The sequence below is a fragment of the Geotrypetes seraphini genome, chromosome 10 (assembly GCF_902459505.1).
Source record: "Geotrypetes seraphini chromosome 10, aGeoSer1.1, whole genome shotgun sequence".
NCBI lineage: Eukaryota > Metazoa > Chordata > Amphibia > Gymnophiona > Dermophiidae > Geotrypetes > Geotrypetes seraphini.
Genome location: NC_047093.1, coordinates 121463474 through 121481721, shown reverse-complemented (window position 1 = coordinate 121481721; position 18248 = coordinate 121463474). Strand labels below are relative to the sequence as shown.

At 43.3% G+C, this 18248-nt stretch overlaps 1 protein-coding gene and 1 long non-coding RNA gene across 2 annotated transcripts in view; one reads left to right on the top strand and one right to left on the bottom strand.

The window, feature by feature from the left end:
- The first annotated feature begins 121 nt into the window (after positions 1-121).
- The window catches only part of IRF3 (interferon regulatory factor 3), a 38704-nt gene continuing 20577 nt past the window's right edge, over positions 122-18248 (top strand). The window contains exon 1 of the mRNA XM_033960221.1: positions 122-257. The gene's annotated coding sequence lies outside the window, so the exon portion shown is untranslated. The remainder of the gene's footprint in view (positions 258-18248) is intronic.
- On the bottom strand, positions 249-8880 carry LOC117367566. Its single transcript, XR_004540795.1, has 3 exons — positions 8783-8880; positions 1387-1537; positions 249-621 (listed from the first exon to the last, which is right to left on the bottom strand). It is a non-coding gene; the product is annotated as an uncharacterized LOC117367566 (long non-coding RNA).

The following is an 18248-nucleotide window of genomic DNA, read 5'->3' as shown; positions in this document are numbered from 1 at the left end:
GCCAATTTCCAGGAACGGAATCAGGAACTACAAATCCCACACTGCTTTGGGATGTGAGATCAAAACCAGGACCGTCCCTAAAATCTGCCTGCTGTGACTGAGTAACTTGGCAGCTCTGTGCACGTTCCAGTAGTAAACAGAAGGACTACGTGACAAAGGATGGGTGTGTGACTGTGTGTTGCAAGGGTGCAAGGAGTTTGTGACTGCATCAGGGCCAGATTAATGCACCCTGTGGCCGTCCCCCATGACGTAAGAAGGTATATTTTAAGTTTATTAGTTTTCCATGCTAGTGAAATATGAAACCCTAAAGCTGTCGCTTCTCTAGCTCTTATGCAAATCTACCCTGGGTGATGGGTATCTATGCATGTGCTGCAAGTGTGTGGCTGTGTTACTGCTGTGGGCAATCTTTGAATCCGTGCTGTGAACAATTGTGTGTCGTGGGTCTTTATTACCAGCGTATATGAACAGTAACGGGTGCACATAGATGTAGGTTCACACAGCATATGTATGTTAGGCCGTGTTACACACACTGTAGTAGACAGCACGGAGAATTATCATAGCATAATCTCTTCTCCTCTTCCATCAGCAGGGTGTGTCCTGCTACATATCTGACGTGTACTCCTGAAAACAAACATAAGGAAAGTAAATAGGAAGTCATGAAATCTACAACAGCCAGGAACACCCAGGCATTCTACCAGCTGAATCCAGATGCTGACTAGCTCAAAAGCAGATCTCAGTTTCTGCAGTGTGCACACAGCTGGTGAAGCACAGGATGTGTTTTATGTTTACAGCAGCACAATCACATAATTATTACCCTGGTACTTTGGACTGTCTGTCTCTGCTTTCTAAGTGTATCTGTGCATGGGGGGGGGGGGGGGGGGGTGAGATTTAAAATTGTATTCTGCAGGCAAGGGCCACATCTCACAGAAGTGGATAGCCAGAATTAGCTGGACATAGGATGTTACGTGATGGGATCTACACTGCTGATTTCAGTGGGAAGACTCAGAGATGGGTGCTCAAGACTGGCCTTAAAGTCTCCCTGCTCCAAATTATAAACAGGGGGAACTCTGTTTCAATATGAATGTTTATCTTAGAAACCGCTTAGAGTTAGGCAGTATATAAATTTTTAAAAATAAATAAATTATCACATTATCTATTTAGCATATTTATTCTCCCTCTCTCTCCATTACTTGCTCCTTTTGATTTTAAAAGTATCTCCCTGTAACTTTATTGAGTTGTTCCTAGTCTTTACAATTTTTGATTGGGTAAAAAAATCGATCCACTGTCCAAGTGTGTGTGTCGCGCTGCGTGTGATTGCAGGATGTGAACAGCTTTGATCTCATTTGACACTTCGCACCACAGTTCAGATCTGGAAATCCAGCTCACCCGTCTGTGAAGATGGTGTTGGGACATACACTGATCTGACAGCCCACAGAGCAGCTCAAGATCTTGCATCTCTGGTAGGTTCAAACGATCTTCATCACCACCATGGAAGTTTCCGTCCAGAAGCTCCCTCTCAGTAGGGTTCATATGTTCCCTACAGAAAGGTATGGAACAGAGATCTGCAGGTTTTCTCTCTGTATTTATCATTCCTGTCATGTTATATGCAAAACTAACCTATTTGGAGATAGTGCCCCCCCCCCCCCAAGACTAGAGTGGAGCATATGGAACTACAAACCACCAATCAATGCTAAATAAAACCATTATAGCCAGTGCTAAGAAAAGCAGAAATATTTCTACAGCATGGATTGTCTTTACTGTAAGAAACCCTTTGAAAGCATCCAACACTCCTGGATAATAAATCACTTTGAAATGTACAGAATAAACTCTAAATTGATTTGAGTACATAAAGTTCTCCATGAAAATGTGTCAAGCCACTCCATCTGAAGTATAAAGATGGACTGCTCATCATTCCTAACATCAAGATCCAGTGAAAAATATCCCAGGACCACTCCCTGTCACACCATTCTTGTTTTGTATAGGACTTAATCCAGTCAATACTCTTATTATTTCTTTGGGATACAGGTTGAGCCTTAATCCTAAATATGGAAACAATTCAGAAGTTACATCTCACTACTCTTTGTAGATGACTTGAAGCTCTGTAGTTCTAGTGATCAATACATAGCAGAACAACTCTGTGTAGTTAAAAGCTTTTTTTAGTGGATATCAGAAAGACTTTGGCGTGCTAAGGCAACTTTCCTTAGAGGAACATTCAGCAAAACTCATAACATGTCTCTTAACTGATGACTGTGACCTATAAGAATTTGAATAAGAGGATGTAAGTACCCAGGAAAAGAGGAAGGATCCACAATTTAGCATCAGTAAGGAGTATTATAGGAGATTAAAACTAATATTGAAAAATGCAATAACAGATACAAATCTTTAGTGCTCTTTTTTACTTCTACAAATTACATTAGGGATTTCTATTCCGCCATTACCTTGCAGTTCAAGGCGGATTACAAAAGTATTATCCAAGATGTATTACAAGAAGAACTTACAAAAAAAAAAATTGGTCATTTTCAAAAAGAGTAAGAAATGGGTAAGGTTATTTGTTTGGGGTAGTTGGCTTTAGTGAGAGGTGGAGTTTGAGACTTGCGGTATTATTTCTTTTTTCAGAGTTTTCTTGAAGAGTATGGTCTTTATTTCGTTTCTAAAAGTCTTGTAGTTGAGGGATGCCGTCAGTAGATTGGCGATTTGGTTGTCTAGTTTGGCTGCTTGAGTGGCCAGAGGCCATCATATAGTTTTTTCCGTTTGACCTCCTTAATTGGGGGGTATGAGAATGGGGTGTGAGTTTTCCTATGTCTGGTTGTGGTGTTGTGGATGAGGCGGTTATTCAGGTAGTTTGGACTGTCTCCGTATAAAGTCTTAAATAGTAGGCAGTAGAATTTAAATTGTATTCTTGCTGGGATCGGAAGCCAGTGCGATTGGAGATATGCTTCTGTAATGTGATCATGTTTCTTTAATGAGTAGATGAGTCTTAGTGCTGTGTTTTGGATAGTTTGTAGTTGTTTTGTTATGGTTGTAGGGCATGGGAGGTAGAGGATATTACAGTAGTCAAGTAGGCCTAGTATTAAGGACTGAACTATGAGCTGGAATTGAGTTTTCTCGAAGAATTTCCGAACTTGTCTTAAGTTTCTCATGACTAAGAATGACTTTTGTATTGTTTTATTGATTTGCGGTTGCATGGTGCAGTATCTGTCGATAGTTATTCCTAGCAGTTTTAGGGTGGTTTGTATGGGGTAGTTGATTGCGTTGATTTCAATGTTGGTTATGGTTGGTATTTTGTTGTTTTCTAGGAGGATGAATTTTGTTTTATCTGGGTTCAATTTCAGTTTGTGATCTTTCATCCAGGTTGCTATTGATTTTAGTGTTTGGTATATTGTGTTCGTCATGGAGAGTTCAGGTTGATCGAAGGGTATGAGAATGGTAATGTCATCGGCATAGCTGTAGGAGGTTATGCCTTGTTTGTCCAGGTGAGAGCTGAGGGAGGCTGTATAGAGATTGAAGAGAGTCGGGGATAGAGGGGATCCTTGGGGAACTCTGCAGGGGTTTGACCAAGGTTCAGATTTTTGTTTGTCTGATTTTACTCTATAGGTTCTTGATTTAAGGAATCCTTCAAACCATGTGTATACTTTATCTGTGATACCTATTGTATCCAGGATTTGTAGTGGAATGTTATGGTCCACCAAGTCGAATGCAGCGGTAAGGTCTAGTTGTATGAGCATCATTTTTTTTCCTGTGCTGAGATGTTGTCTGGCTGTGTCCAAGAGAGATCCTAGTAGTGTTTCCGTGCTGAAGTTGTTTCTGAAGCCGGATTGTGTGGGATGGAGTATGTTTGGGTTTTCTAGGTAATTGGAGAGGAATTTGGCAACTAGTCCTTCTATTATTTTGACGTAGAGTGGAATAGAGGCAATGGGTCTGTGGTTGGCTGTTTGGTCTATCGGTCCTATGGGGTCTTTGAGGATCGGGGTGATGATGATTTCACTGAGGTTGGTAGGGTAGTGGCCATTTATTAGCGAGATTTGTATCCAGTTTAGAAGAAGAGCGCGGAATTTTGTGCTGGATGTTTTTAGGAGATATGGTGGACAGTTGTTGAGGTCACAGGATGCATGGCTGTATTTTTTGTAGTATTTGTTGAATTCGGGCCATTGTATGTTGGGGAATTGAGACCATATTCTATCTGCTGCAGTAGAATCTCTATCTATGGAGAGAATTGTGAATTCATTAGGATGGGTAGAGGTGTCATTGAGGGTAGCTCTTGCATTGGTAATTTTATTTTGGAAGTGTTCTGCTAATAGAGTGGCTGGGGAGGGCAGTATTGTTAGTGGTCAGGTAGGGTTTGGTGTCAGTTAGGGTTTTTAGAATTTGGAATAGTTTTTTGGTGTCTTGGGTTTCAGTGCCTATTAGGTTGGTGTAGTGTGCTTTTCTCATGTCCTTTAATTGTGATTTGTATTGTTTGTTGATTTTTTTCCAGGCGGATTTTGTATGATCCGAGTTCGATTTTCTCCATTTTCTCTCTAGTCGTCTACATTGTCTTTTGAGTTGTAGCAGTTCGGAGTCGAACCATTTATCTGATCTTCTGCTGGGTCTGGATTTGGTTTGCAATGGGGCTAAATCATCAAGGGTGTTGGAGCAAAGTCTTTCCCAATGTAAGATGAAGTCCTCGGGGTTGTTTTCTAGAATATTTTCATCTATTTTAGACCAGAATATGGAGGATTCAATGTGTTTGCGTGAGGTGTATGTTATTTTATTGAGTTTTGTTATAGTTTTTTTGTTGTTTTTGGTCCAGTTGATGTTGAAAGAGTAGGTGTAGTGGTCTGACCAGATGGATCTGGACCATGTTCCGTTAGATGTATGAATTTCTGTTAAGGATGGTTGGTAGGTCCTGAAGACTGCAATATCAAGTTGGTGGCCTTTTTCATGAGTTGTTTGTGGATTTAGCATTTGGAAGGATAAGGCTTTGAGAAATGAGAGAAAGTTGTCTACTTGTTTGGATGATTGATCATCTAGGTGTAGATTTAGGTCTCCTAGGAGTAGGTTGTAGGTTGCTATTAGTGAGTTTTGGTATATGAAGTCTTCCACTTCGGTTCTTGCTAAAGACCAATTTCCCGGCGCTATGTAGCAGAGCATGCAGTTTAGTGTGGTGCTTGAGAGTTGGCAAGCTAAAAGGTCCATGTACGGGTTAGATGTTTTCTCAATTATATTAAGGGTTAGATCTTGTTTGATTAAGATTGCTAGGCCTCCGCCTCTTTTTTTTCTCTGCAGACCACTGTAATTTTGTATCCTTGTGGACAGACTTCAGTTATTCTGGAGTCTGAGTCGGAGGTTAGCCAGGTTTCTGTGAGGAAAAGACAGTCCAGGTTTTCTTGTGTTAGCCAGGTTTTTATAAGCTCTATTTTTGGACCTAGCGCTCTGATATTTAAGTAGGTGCATTTGAGTGTGGATATCTCTGTGTGATAGTTGTAGGTTGTGTTTGGATATATAAGTGATTTGGTGTGCCGGTGTGGTTTAGTCTTAGTGTGTGTTGGTCTTCTTCCCCATGCTGTGGTAATGGAGTGTAGAGTGTTAGATTGTAGGTTTGAGTTTCTGTCACTTGATGTTCTCCTATTTTGGAAGAGAGATTTATTTATATCTGTAGCGGGTGTAGGGAGGAGGTTATTTGCTGCTGTCTTCCACTGGTTAAAAGAAGGATTAACAGTATGAAGTGGTAACCCTAGCCTGGCAGAAGGAGAGGAGGAAGACATGCCAGGAATCTTCAACTGGTTTCATCACTGGTGAGCCTGAGTTCATAGTGGGTGGGCCTGTGTTCACCCAGGCCCACTCGTGGTATACCTAGTGTCAATAAATCTAAATTTATCCTACGTACGAGAGACTGCAAGACAGTGGATTGCAAATGGGATGGCTCACAGAGAACACAGAAAAAAAAAAAAAAACACCAACTAGGAAATCAGATGTACAAGTAGATCCTGGAAAACAGTGCCTGATCTCATAAATGTGTGAGAAGTTCTGATGGGAACAACATTTCTGCACAGAGAGGCACAATAAAACAGCATGTCTCATCCCCCAAAAATGTTGTAAACACTTTGACATCACTGTACCAGAAAAGGAGTGGAATCACGACCCTAAGGGAATTATGGAAAATGAAGAGGTTGAGATCACATGAGACATTCCTGCTCCAAGTGATAAAAAGTTTGATGTAAGAAAACCAGACATTGTAGAAAGGGAGAAAAGCACAACAACAGTGTACATTATTGAAGTGTCATAAAAACATAAGAATAGCCTTACTGGGTCAGTAGCCCGTTCTCATGGTGGCCAATCCAGGTCACTAGTACCTGGCCAAAACCCAATGAGTAGCAATGTTCTGTGTTACTGATCCAGGGCAAGCAGTGGCTTCCCCCATGTCTTTCTTAATAAGACTATGGACTTTTCCTCCAGGAAATAGTCCAAATCCTTCTTAAAACCAGCTACGCTATCCCCTCTTACAGACTGTCGAGTCCTAGGGAAGTTTATGGAGAGGGGAAAGATCCTCAGGTACCAAGAAATTGTAGCAGAAAGATGCAGAAATATTTTCCTCTAGTGGCATAGCGGGAGTAGGGGGTGCCAGGGGTGGTGGCGCCCCCGTCCTCCACTTCCCAGCTCTTCTCTCCCCCATACCTCTTTAATTCTTTGCCAGCACATGCAACATCTCCAACCTGCTGCCCACGCTGGGCTTGGCTCTCCCTCTGACATTACTTCCTGGTCCTGTGACCAGAAAGTGACATCAGAGGGAGAGCCAAGGCCAGCATGATGCTGCTTGCACCACTGAAGAGCCAAAGAGGTATGAGGGTAAGGGGGGGGGCAGAGAGAAGGAGAGGTGCCAACCCCTAAACCATGATGACGCCTGGGGTGGTCTGCCCCACCCCATTACTGCACCACTGTTTTCCACCATAGGCTGCTACGGTCTTCAAGCACACCTGTACATTTTACATTCTATGACCTCAGACGGAAGCTGTCTTTGGCATGATGCTATAGCCAGCGTTGGCAGGAAATACACAAGACTCTGATCATACTCAACATACCTCAGCTTAGTTGAGGTTCATTACTCTCGTTCCTAATCAATTCATTTGGAGACACTTCCCCCCGAGATGGCCTATGGATTTCTGCAGTGCAGATCAAGAGGGGTGAAGAGTCCATCTACACAGGCAGAACCGAAGAGTCTGTATATAGCAAACCTCAGGTAACATTGTAAATAACGGCAGATAAAGACCTATGTGGTCCATCCTGTCTGCCCAACAGTCACATCCATTATCACAGCAATGTTGAACCAACAATCCAGTATATTATTACATTTTACTTGCTAAGTTCCACTATAACATGTCTCCCTGCCCCCACCCCCAAGATAGGCAAGACCTGTACTCGGTCGATATGAATGTGGTATAAGATACGAATACTTTCTTCTGATCCATTTTGTTGCATATGGACACAGACCCGTAGAAGTCTGTCCGGCATCAGCTCCACTCCTCCACTGCCTGAGTTACCATCAAAGCTAACTCCAGCCTGTCCCGATCCGTCTTGTAATATGCTGGACACAGTCTGAATAAGTCCATCCAGCATTGGCTTCACTTCCCCACTGCTGGGGAAGTTCATGAGGGCAGAGCTTAGAAGACTGAGTACAGACAAAATTGAGGCAGAGAAGGATGAGCTCAGAAGCCTGCACAGGTAAAATTGGAGAGAGGGACCTTGGGGTGATTATGTCTGAGGATCTAAAGCATCTAAACAGTGTGATAAGGTGGTAGCTGTAGTCAGAAGGATGCTAGGTTGTATAGAAAGAGGAATAACCAGTAGAAGAAGGGAGGTGTTGATGCTTCTATATAGGTCATTGGTGAGGCCACACTTGGAGTATTGTCTTTGGTTTGGAAGGACGTATCTGGTGAAGGATATAAAAAGACTTGAAGCAGTCTAGAGGAAGGTGACGAAAATGGTAAGAGGTTTGAACCAAAAGGAGTATGAGAAGAGACTGAAGACCTAAATATGTATACCCTGGAGGATAGGAGGGACAGGGGAGATATGATACAGACATTTAAATACTTGAAAGGCATTAATATAGACCCAAATCTTTTCCAGAGAAGAGAAAATGGTATAACTAGAGGGCATAAATTGAGGTTGCAGGGAGGAAGACTCAGGAGCAATGTCAGGAAATTCTTTTTCACGGAGAGGGTGGTGGATGCCTGGAATGCCCTCCCGAGGGAAGTGATGGAGAGGAAAACGGTGATGGAATTAAAAAAAGCATGGGATAAACACAGAGGATCTCTAATTAGAAAAGAAATGGTATAAATTAAAGAACTAAGGCCGGTATTGGATAGACTTGTACGGTTTGTGTCCCATATATGGTGATTCGGTGTAGGATGGGCTGGGTGGGCATGAATAGGAACTCCACTAATATGGATCATGAGGATGTTATTGATCAGACTTTATGGTAGACATCCTGCAAACAACGGGATGGTTGGATAGGCTTGGACGGCAACTTCAACATTTGGAACCTAAGACAATACCAGACTTTACAGTCTACGGCCCAGAAATATCAAAGAAGAGAGAAGTTAATCTAATCATGTATTTTTTAATCGGTATAACTTATGGGCAGACTGGTTGACCATTCAGGTCTTTATCTACCGTCATTTACTATGTTACTGGTAGAATTTAGGTGAATCCACAGCTAGAACCAATGCATAGATGCACAGGGACAATAAGACCACAGATACAGAGAGAGAATTGAGAAACTTCTAAGTGTAGAGGTGTAACAGACCTTGCTATGCTCTCGGAGCAATCCTCAGGGTGGGAGTCCGGTGGGAGGATGAATTCTGAGCTCAGAGGATCTTTGCACTGCTGTGCCACGCTGGGTCGGGTCAGCTGTCGCCTCATTTTCAGATGATTTCCAGAGCTGGAAGGAAAACATTCATTTCTGTAGCATTTCATAGGAGGCTGATAAATATCCCAGGCAGGAGGAGGCCTTGTTGGAGCTCAGAGGGCAGCTTGGAGCTCTCTGTGAGGTATTGTAAAATAATACCCCATCCTTCCCCATGGTCTATTTTCTCCAGAAGAAAGGAGCTGGAATGAGTTTACACCTGGAATTGTGCTCCACAGGATAACATCAGACAAACCACATTTCTACCATCCTATTGTGTGTGTGATCCATCATCCCATCATGTAACTTTCCCCCCCATCCCAGTATGCATCTAACATTTGACATCCCATCACTTAACCCACCTTTCCGTCATGTGCTTGAGTCTCCCGCCCATGTGATCCTTCATCCCATTCTGTGGAGGAGTACCTAAACGGTTAGTGCAGTGATTTGAAAAGCAGAGGAACTGGGTCTGATTCCCACTGCAGTTCTTTGTGACTCTGGGCAAGTCACTTAACCCTCCATAGCCCCAGACCACCCTTCCCTCTCCTTCACCCTTGGATCAGGTATTTGCCCCTATAACCCGGCAGCTCCCATTTCCCAGTGCAGATAGCAGCAGGAACGCACACCCTGTGGGCTTCCCTTTGTCGCATCCTGCCAGAGGAAATGGGATGCAGCAGCGGATGTGCATTGCTGCCGTCACTCGCAAATATGGGGAGGTAGATATGGAGAGAGTTGCCAGGCCACGGACAGATCTGGGAAAGAAGAGAGGAAGCGAGGGGAGCCAGAAAGCTTCCCTGGAAGTGTGGTGAGGAGCCAGACATGTTGAGCCTGAGCCTGAGCCCACTCAGGTCCACCTGTAGCTACAGCACAGGTACCAATATATATAATACATAATGCTTTGATTGTAACCACCGAAAACCAGTATTTAAAATTCCATTCCCTTTTCCATCATGTAACCCATTCTCCCTGCATGACACTTTCCATAAAATTGTTACTGTTGGGTGGCTCTCTCTCTAATTTCTGCTCCTTTCTTGGCAATTAAGGATCCTACTTTGTCTCCCCACTAGTGCTGCCCAATTCAAATCGATTCATTGTCCGAGAAAATCAGACTCACCGAATCAGCAACTAACACCCCCTTCCCAGTGAGCTCTGACATATCTCCAAGGCCTCTTAAAACAGCAGCAACAGTGAATGGTCGGTAGCAACATTGCTCTTAACAGGCTGCTCACGGCCTGCCCCACTGGGGCCTTCCCTCTGCTGCGTAACTGATGATGCAGCAGAAGGAAGTCCTGGTGGAGCAGGCTGTGATTACACTGCTGATCTTCCACTGCTGCTGCAGCTGCTGCTGCCTTAGAACGCCTCAGAGGTATGTTGGTAGGAGAGTAAGTGGGATGGAAAACTACTGGACAGACAGGGGGATGGGAGGGATAGAAAGCTGCTACCCAAGGGAATGAGTAAGAAGGGAGGAAAGATGCTGCACATGGGGTGAGACTATGCTGGACATAGGGTGGAGGGCAGGGAGAGATGGTGCATGGAGAGAGAGAAATAAATGTTGCAAATCATAATGGAGGGGAATAGAGAGGTTTGACACAGGGCAGGGAGAGAGTGAGATGGTAGAAAGAAACAAATGTTGGATATGGCAGTGGAAGTAGTTGATTTTTCTATTTTGTGATTACAATATGTCAGATTTGAAATGTGTATCCTGCCAGAGCTGGTGTTAGACAGTGAGTGTGAGCTAGGACTTAAGAGAGAAAGGAAAATTCTTTTCTGTTTACACCAAAGCGCCAGCGTGGGGTTGGAGAGGGAAAAGGGAGGGATACAAAGTAAACCTGCCAGGATGTTTGAGAAAAAAACGCCGATTGCGCAGGAAAAGTGAATCGAATTGAAAAATCGATTCAATAGACCAAATTGAATCGAAAATATTTTCTCTGAATTGGGCATCACTGTTCCCCACCCTGCCTCTGCCCTCTTTAATGCTGTCAGGGATCCTTACCTTTTTTCTGCAAGGACAGAGTTGATGAGTTTGCGGATGGCCATGGACTCTCGTATACGGCCGTACTCACTAGCATACATCCCGTCAACATGGCGCATCTTCCTACAAAGGAGATTAGTGAGAAAAAAATACTGTTACCAGGATCACGAAAATTGGGGAAAGGGTGTGAAATATCCCCCCCCCCCAAAAAAAAAAAAGGAGACAAATGGTAATGTATTTCCATTTCCTACATGTCCTCTTCCCCTCCTCCTCCCTCCCCTAGTCCAATCTCACCTGATAGGTTGTGGGAGAAGGTTACCCAGTTGCAGGAAAACAGCCAGTAACACTGGAGTCCTGAGTCCCAACATCTCCGGCGGGAGCTTCAACTCTAGCATAGGAATCAAGGAAAAATGATAGTTTGGTTAGGGAGGGAGAAGAGAGAGAGAAGGAGGCAAAGAAACAAAAGAAAGATAAAATCACACAGATAAAGAGCATATGACCTAACCCCTCATTCCAGAGCTTCCTTCAAACCAAAAGACACCTTCAGAGCTAATGAGATATCTATCATGTCCCTCTCCTGCTTTATTTCTAGGATACATGTTAGATCTTTACGTCTGTCTCTTTTTGCTTTATGATGAAGAAGGGGTAGAAGTGAACATACTTATTCCTCTTTCACTTCCTCACTGTGCTAGTACACGGTTAGGGGCATTTTCAAAAGACAAAAATGCCCAAACGTCGGCACTTAGACATTTTTCTCTGCCAATAATCAACACAAAAAATTTAGACGTTTTGTGGGACATTCACCTTCCAAAACACCAAACTTAGAAAGGGGCATGTTTTGGGCAGGCTTTGGACCGGGTTAGACTGGGATGTTTTGCGGTGATAATCAAACCTTTTACAGGAATTCCTAGACGGAACTTAGACATTCTAAGCTAGACCTGTTTTAGAAGCATCTAGGTGCCAAAAAGATACCCAAACTGACCAGACGACCACTGGAGGGATTAAGTAATAACTCCCCCACACTCCCTCAGTGGTCACTAACCTCCTCCCACCCACCCCAAAATATGAATAAAACAGTATATACCTGTCTAGAACAGCAGCAGCTGGTACGGGAAAGGTTAGTAAAGCATCACACGGGTGTCTTAAGTAGCCAGGTTTGTGGGCTAATGAGCCATAGAGAGGAAGACCCAAGCCCATAAGACACTCTAACCACTGCATTTATGGTGGAAAGTGTGAGGCCACCAAAATCCTACTATACTTCCATATAAGTGCCACCTGCAGCCATAAGGGCTATTGAGGGTAGGAGACAGGTGTGTATAGTAGGTTTGGAGGGATCATCATAAATTATAAAGGGGTTATGGTGAGATGTATATCTGGCACCCTTTATGTGAAGTTGCTCTACTGGATGTCTATTTGGCCAGTCCATTACAATGCTGGCACTTCCCATGTCCAAATGGTGCTGGTTTCTAATTTGGACGTTTTTGTGGTAAAAACATGGCGAATAAAGTTAGATATCCAAGTAGGGGATTAAAAAAAAATAAATTATCTGGATGTCTCGTTCAAAAATGGCTGTTTCTCCACCTCCAACTTTGGACATTTTGTGGGAAACGTCAAAAGTCGGACTTCCGACGTCCTATTGAAAATGACCCTCTATGTCATATTATGTACTGTTATTTGAACGACTGTCGGCCTCCCCCCCCCCCCAGTTTCTAGTTTAAAAGCTGCTCTATCTCCTTTTTAAATGTTGATGTCAGCAGCCTGGTTACACCCTGGTTATGATGGAGCCCATCTTTGCAGAGTAAACTCCCCCTTCCCCAGTATGTTTGCCCATTTCCGAACAAATCTAAAACCTTCCTCCCTGCTCCATGGCCTCATCCATGCATTGAGAGACTCTGTAGCTCTGCCCATCTCTTAGGTCTTCCATGTGGAGCGGAGAGCACTTCTGAAAATGCTACCCTGGGGGTTCTGGATTTTAGCTTCCTACCTAATAGCTTAAGTTTGGCTTCCAAAAGCTCTCTACCACATTTTACTATGAGAGAAGAGCAGAGAAAGGAGTGGTAGAAGAGAGAGAATGGAGAAGAACAGAGACAGGAGTTAGAAATGGAGAGGAGACACATGATAGAGGAAAAGAGAAATTAGATAGTTGAGAGGACAAGAAACAGATAAGGAATGGATGAGAGGGGAAGAGAGGGTACAGGAGAGGAGAGGCATGATAAATGACAGGAGAGAAGAAAATGCAAAGAAAGGAAAGGTGAGGACAGGAGAAAAGAGAGACAGAGGAAAGGAAAGTGCTGTGAAAGGGAACAAAAGAAAGAAATGAGGCTATGAGAAGAGAGACATGACAAAGGAGAGGAAGGAGGAAAATGCAAAGAGGGGTAACAGAGGAAAGGAGACAAAGGGGAAGGACAGGAGAAAAGAGAGGAGAGAGGAAAATACAAAGAAAGGGAATAAGGAAAAGGAAAGAAAGGAGGAAGACAGGCGAGAGAACTTGTAAAGAAACGTACAGAAGAAAGGAGGGAAAGAGGGAGGACAGGAGAGAGCATAGATGAGACAGAGATATGAAAATCAGAAAGATAAAGGGGATTTTTGTGACGTTCCCCCTCCCTCTTGTTTATTATTAAAGGCCTGTATCTAGCCTGGCAGAGACTGAATCAGACACTCCTCTTGCTGGGTGTTGAGGGAGCTGGTGCCTGACTCTCTCTGTACCCCTAGACTGAGTACTTACTGTGGGAAGGCAATCACACAGCCTCTGCCTCGTCTCAGGTGGGTGCAGGGGGATGCTCCCTGGTTCTCTTTATACCCCTGTTTTGGGTCAGGAAAGGGCATGTTTCTCCTTGGCACACCTCCAGACTGCTGCCTCTAAAGGTCTCCAGGCCACTAATGATGTCTGAGCAAACAGGGATTAGGGGAGTGGGTGGGGGTCAGCTCAATAATGTTAATCAAACCTGCTCATTAAATACAAACGGGAAATTAGCTTCCTGACAGTAAATATTACAGAGACACCAGGTGGTGGTTAATGGAAGTCGCTCGAAGGAAGGAAAGGTGACTAGTGGAGTCCCTCAGGGTTCGGTGCTGGGGCCAATCCTGTTCAATATGTATGTAAGTGACATTGCTGAAGGGTTAGAAGGAAAAGTGTGCCTTTTTGCAGATGATACCAAGATTTGTAACAGAGTAGACACCGAAGAGGGAGTGGAAAATATGAAAAAGGATCTGCAAAAGTTAGAGGAATGGTCTAATGCCTGGCAACTAAAATTCAATGCAAAGAAATGCAGAGTAATGCATTTGGGGATTAATAATAGGAAGGAACCATATATGCTGGGAGGAGAGAAGCTGATATGCACAGACGGGGAGAGGGACCTTGGGGTGATAGTGTCCGAAGATCTAAAGGCGAAAAAACAGTGTGACAAGGCAGTGGCTGCTGCCAGAAGGATTCTGGGCTGTATAAAGAGAGGCGTAGTCAGTAGAAGGAAGAAGGTGTTGATGCCCCTGTACAGGTCATTGGTGAGGCCCCACTTGGAGTATTGTGTTCAGTTTTGGAGACCGTATCTGGCGAAAGACGTAAGAAGACTTGAGGCGGTCCAGAGGAGGGCGACGAAAATGATAGGAGGCTTGCGCCAGAAGACGTATGAGGAGAGACTGGAAGCCCTGAATATGTATACCCTAGAGGAAAGGAGAGACAGGGGAGATATGATTCAGACGTTCAAATACTTGAAGGGTATTAACGTAGAACAAAATCTTTTCCAGAGAAAGGAAAATGGTAAAACCAGAGGACATAATTTGAGGTTGAGGGGTGGTAGATTCAGGGGCAATGTTAGGAAATTCTACTTTACGGAGAGGGTGGTGGATGCCTGGAATGCACTCCCGAGAGAGGTGGTGGAGAGTAAAACTGTGACTGAGTTCACAGTCTGGGATGAACACAGAAGATTTAGAATCAGAAAATAATATTAAAGATTGAACTAGGCCAGTTACTGGGCAGACTTGTACGGTCTGTGTCTGTGTATGGCCGTTTGGAGGAGGATGGGCAGGGGAGGGCTTCAATGGCTGGGAGGGTGTAGATGGGCTGGAGTAAGTCTTAACAGAGATTTCGGCAGTTGGAACCCAAGTACAGTACCGGGTAAAGCTTTGGATTCTCACCCAGAAATAGCTAAGAAGAAAAAAAAAAAAAATTTAAATTGAATCAGGTTGGGCAGACTGGATGGACCATTCGGGTCTTTATCTGCCGTCATCTACTATGTTACTATGTTAAGAAACGCCTTCACCGGATCAGACCAAGTCAGGGATTCATCTAGTCCGGTGCTCCGCACACGCGGCGGCCCATTTATGTACTCCTTTCTGGAGACCCGACTTTACCATATCCCTCAAAATGATATGCCAGAAGGTGTGCATCCAGCCTGCGCTTGAATCCCAGTACAGTAGTCTCTGCCACAACCTCCTCCGGGAGTGCATTCCAGGCACCCACCACTCGCTGTGTGAAACAGAACTTCCTGACATTTGTCCTAAACCTGCTGCCACTCATTTTCAGGCTATGACCTCTTGTCCGTGTCACATCTGAAAATGTGCTTCTTGGTCTATTTTATCAAATCCTTTTAATATTTTAAAAGTCTCTATCAAATCCCCAAGTCCATCTCAATAATGGCCCATGGACTTCTCTTTTAGGAAATTAGCCAAGCCTTTTTTTAAACCCTGCTAAACCCTTTTGTATTACCCTTCCCCACCATCCTATACATATTGTAGTTCTATCCCCTTTCCTTCACAGGCCCCTATATGTCTAACCTCACAATTTCCCCTTAGTCCATCAATGTAAATGGCCTAGAAGGTATTTCCTGTTACTTGAAACTTGAAACATTTTCACATATGGCCCCCTCTCCAGCCTCTGACTTATGCAAAGACATGGCTGTGAGTGTCTTCACCTGACTTGTCCAAGTTCAGTTCTTGAGGGATTTTCCAGGATATCCCTCGTGAATTGCTTGTCTACTGCCTTCACTGTGGCTTGGTGGTCCCTAAGGTTGGGCATTCTTTCAGCTTGGAAGGTGCAGCCAGGCGCAACTTTTGTGGCTGCAGCGTCAGTCGCTGCTGTCATGGTCTGAGGGTGTACTATGCGGGGGAAAAAGTTGTGCCTGGCTGCGCCTTCCATGTTGTGTGCTCTCAATTTGCACTATGGCCCGGATTCTCTAAATGGCGCTGATATAAGCAGCCGCCGATTGCGTTCAGAGCACTGTGTCGCAAACTTTATGAAGCAGAATTCGGGGCCGGGGCTGAAGTGCGATACACTGGTTTAGAGAATCTCAGCTCTAGGAAAGATAGGGGCTGAAATGGAGGCCAGGGTTTTCAAGGCCTACATATTCGGTGCCTGTCTTTGTTGTGAATCGTGCCTAAGAGCTCTCCCAGCATTAGCCATGCCTATAGTAGTAGCGTTAGGCATCAGTAGGCCGCATTCCAGTGCCTTTTATGTAGACACTAGTAGGCGCTTTAAATCTGATGTTGCTTGCTGTTTCAAATGGCGTTTCCCAATTACCGTAACTTAGGCGCCTTAAGTTTCAGCCTCATGAATAGAATTTCCCTCTATGTGACTGCACAATCACCATAAAATTTACGACTACTGGTGCAGGCTTTAAAGTGCCAAAACACAGCCCTGTGTTGAGTCGTATCTTCTTGGTGGACATACTCCCCCATAAAATCCTTAAGATCTGGAGATAAAGCCCTGCTAGTAGTACCTTCCTTAAAAGTTATATATTCTAGAAGAGATATGATCTTTTCCACCACAGCTCCACAAATTTGGAATTCACTTCCACTCAATATAAGAGAAGAAAAATCACTTAGCAAGTTTAAAAGTCTCCTAAAGAGCTGGCTATTCAAGACGCTTTCCAATAGATCTGTCATAACCTATAATGGTTTCAGGAAGACGGTCTAATAGAATCAAGCGGGTATTTGTTCCCCTACCTTCTGTGGCTTAATCCTCCCCTGGTTTTTTTTACTTTTACTTTTTTTTTTAGAATTGGATTTATGTTAATTGTTGTTTACCGCTTCCCTCCTTATATGTACTATTGTATTAGGAATGAATGTTATGTTTATTGGTTTTTAATATTTTACATAACTTTGGAACTTATGTAAATCGCATTGGATTTGGACTATGCGAGGTAATCAAAGAAACTAAATAAACTTGAAACTTGAGAGTAGAGAAGGGCACAGGGACAAATTTGTCTCCGTCCCTACAGGAACTCAATTTCCCTGCAAGTTTTGTCGCTGTCCCTGCACAATTCCTGTAAGCTCTGCCGTAACCACACAGGCCTTGAACACTTATGATTTGAAAGTGTTTTGAGGCTTGTGTAGATGAGAACAGAGTTTGCAGGAATGGGGTAGGGAAAGGAAAATGAGTTTCCGCGGCGAAGGGGAAAAATTTGTCCCCACGTCATTCTAAGCGGTGTATGGACCTTCTCAGGCCTCCTTTTTGGGGGAGAAGACCATTTTATCTGGAACCTACTCCTTTTGACTGTTCTACTGCTGTAGGGGTTTGGTGTTTTTTTTTTCTGTTGTACCATAGAACTGTCTCTCACAACCGCCTCGAGAGTCCGGGTGAAGAGGGGAGATGAAGTCATCCAGCCTAGTGTAAGCCGGGGCAGAGAGGAGTGTCACAGAAAAAAAGCAATAATTAGATTGATCCTTCATAGGTTAATGGGCAAGTGATAAGGTCATTATCAAACAGCTAAATAACAGCCTGTTTACCTAACGCATTAGTAAAATGTCATGTCTCTCCAAGGGTATTACAAGAGATGTTTGAAATTTACCAACCTGGAGCCAATTTAAGATCAGAAAATACAATGAAATTGAGTATTGAGGGCCAGATGTCTATTGTGCATGTCAAGATTGGAGCATCGATGATGTCTGTGGCCGGTGTGAAACTTTGGAATGCTTTGCCTGGGATTCTGCAATTTTGTGCGGGGAAGATCAATTTTAAGATGGAGCGTACATTTGCAACACAAAAAGGATATATGGATAAGTTCAAGAAAATTTGGGGATCATTAACAGATTTTTGCAATGACTGATTTTAATTTTTTCCCATAATAAGATAATGGTTAAAGAAGGGAGGGAGGGAAGGGGTAAAGAATTTATTCTCTTTATTATACATTATAAAAAATATATCATAATGAATGAATGATAGTCCTATGAGAAATTAATGTGATAAAGGGAGAGAAAAGGGTTCATAATTAAATAATAATTGATAAAATCATAACAATATATATGTTATATAAATTCATAAGAAAAATAATATAAAATATCGTTTATATAAAATACATTATAGAGATATCAAGTGTATTGTTAAGATAAATGTATGGAAAATTTATAACACTTGTTGATATGTGAAAAAATCAATAAAAAACTTAAAAAAAGAAAATG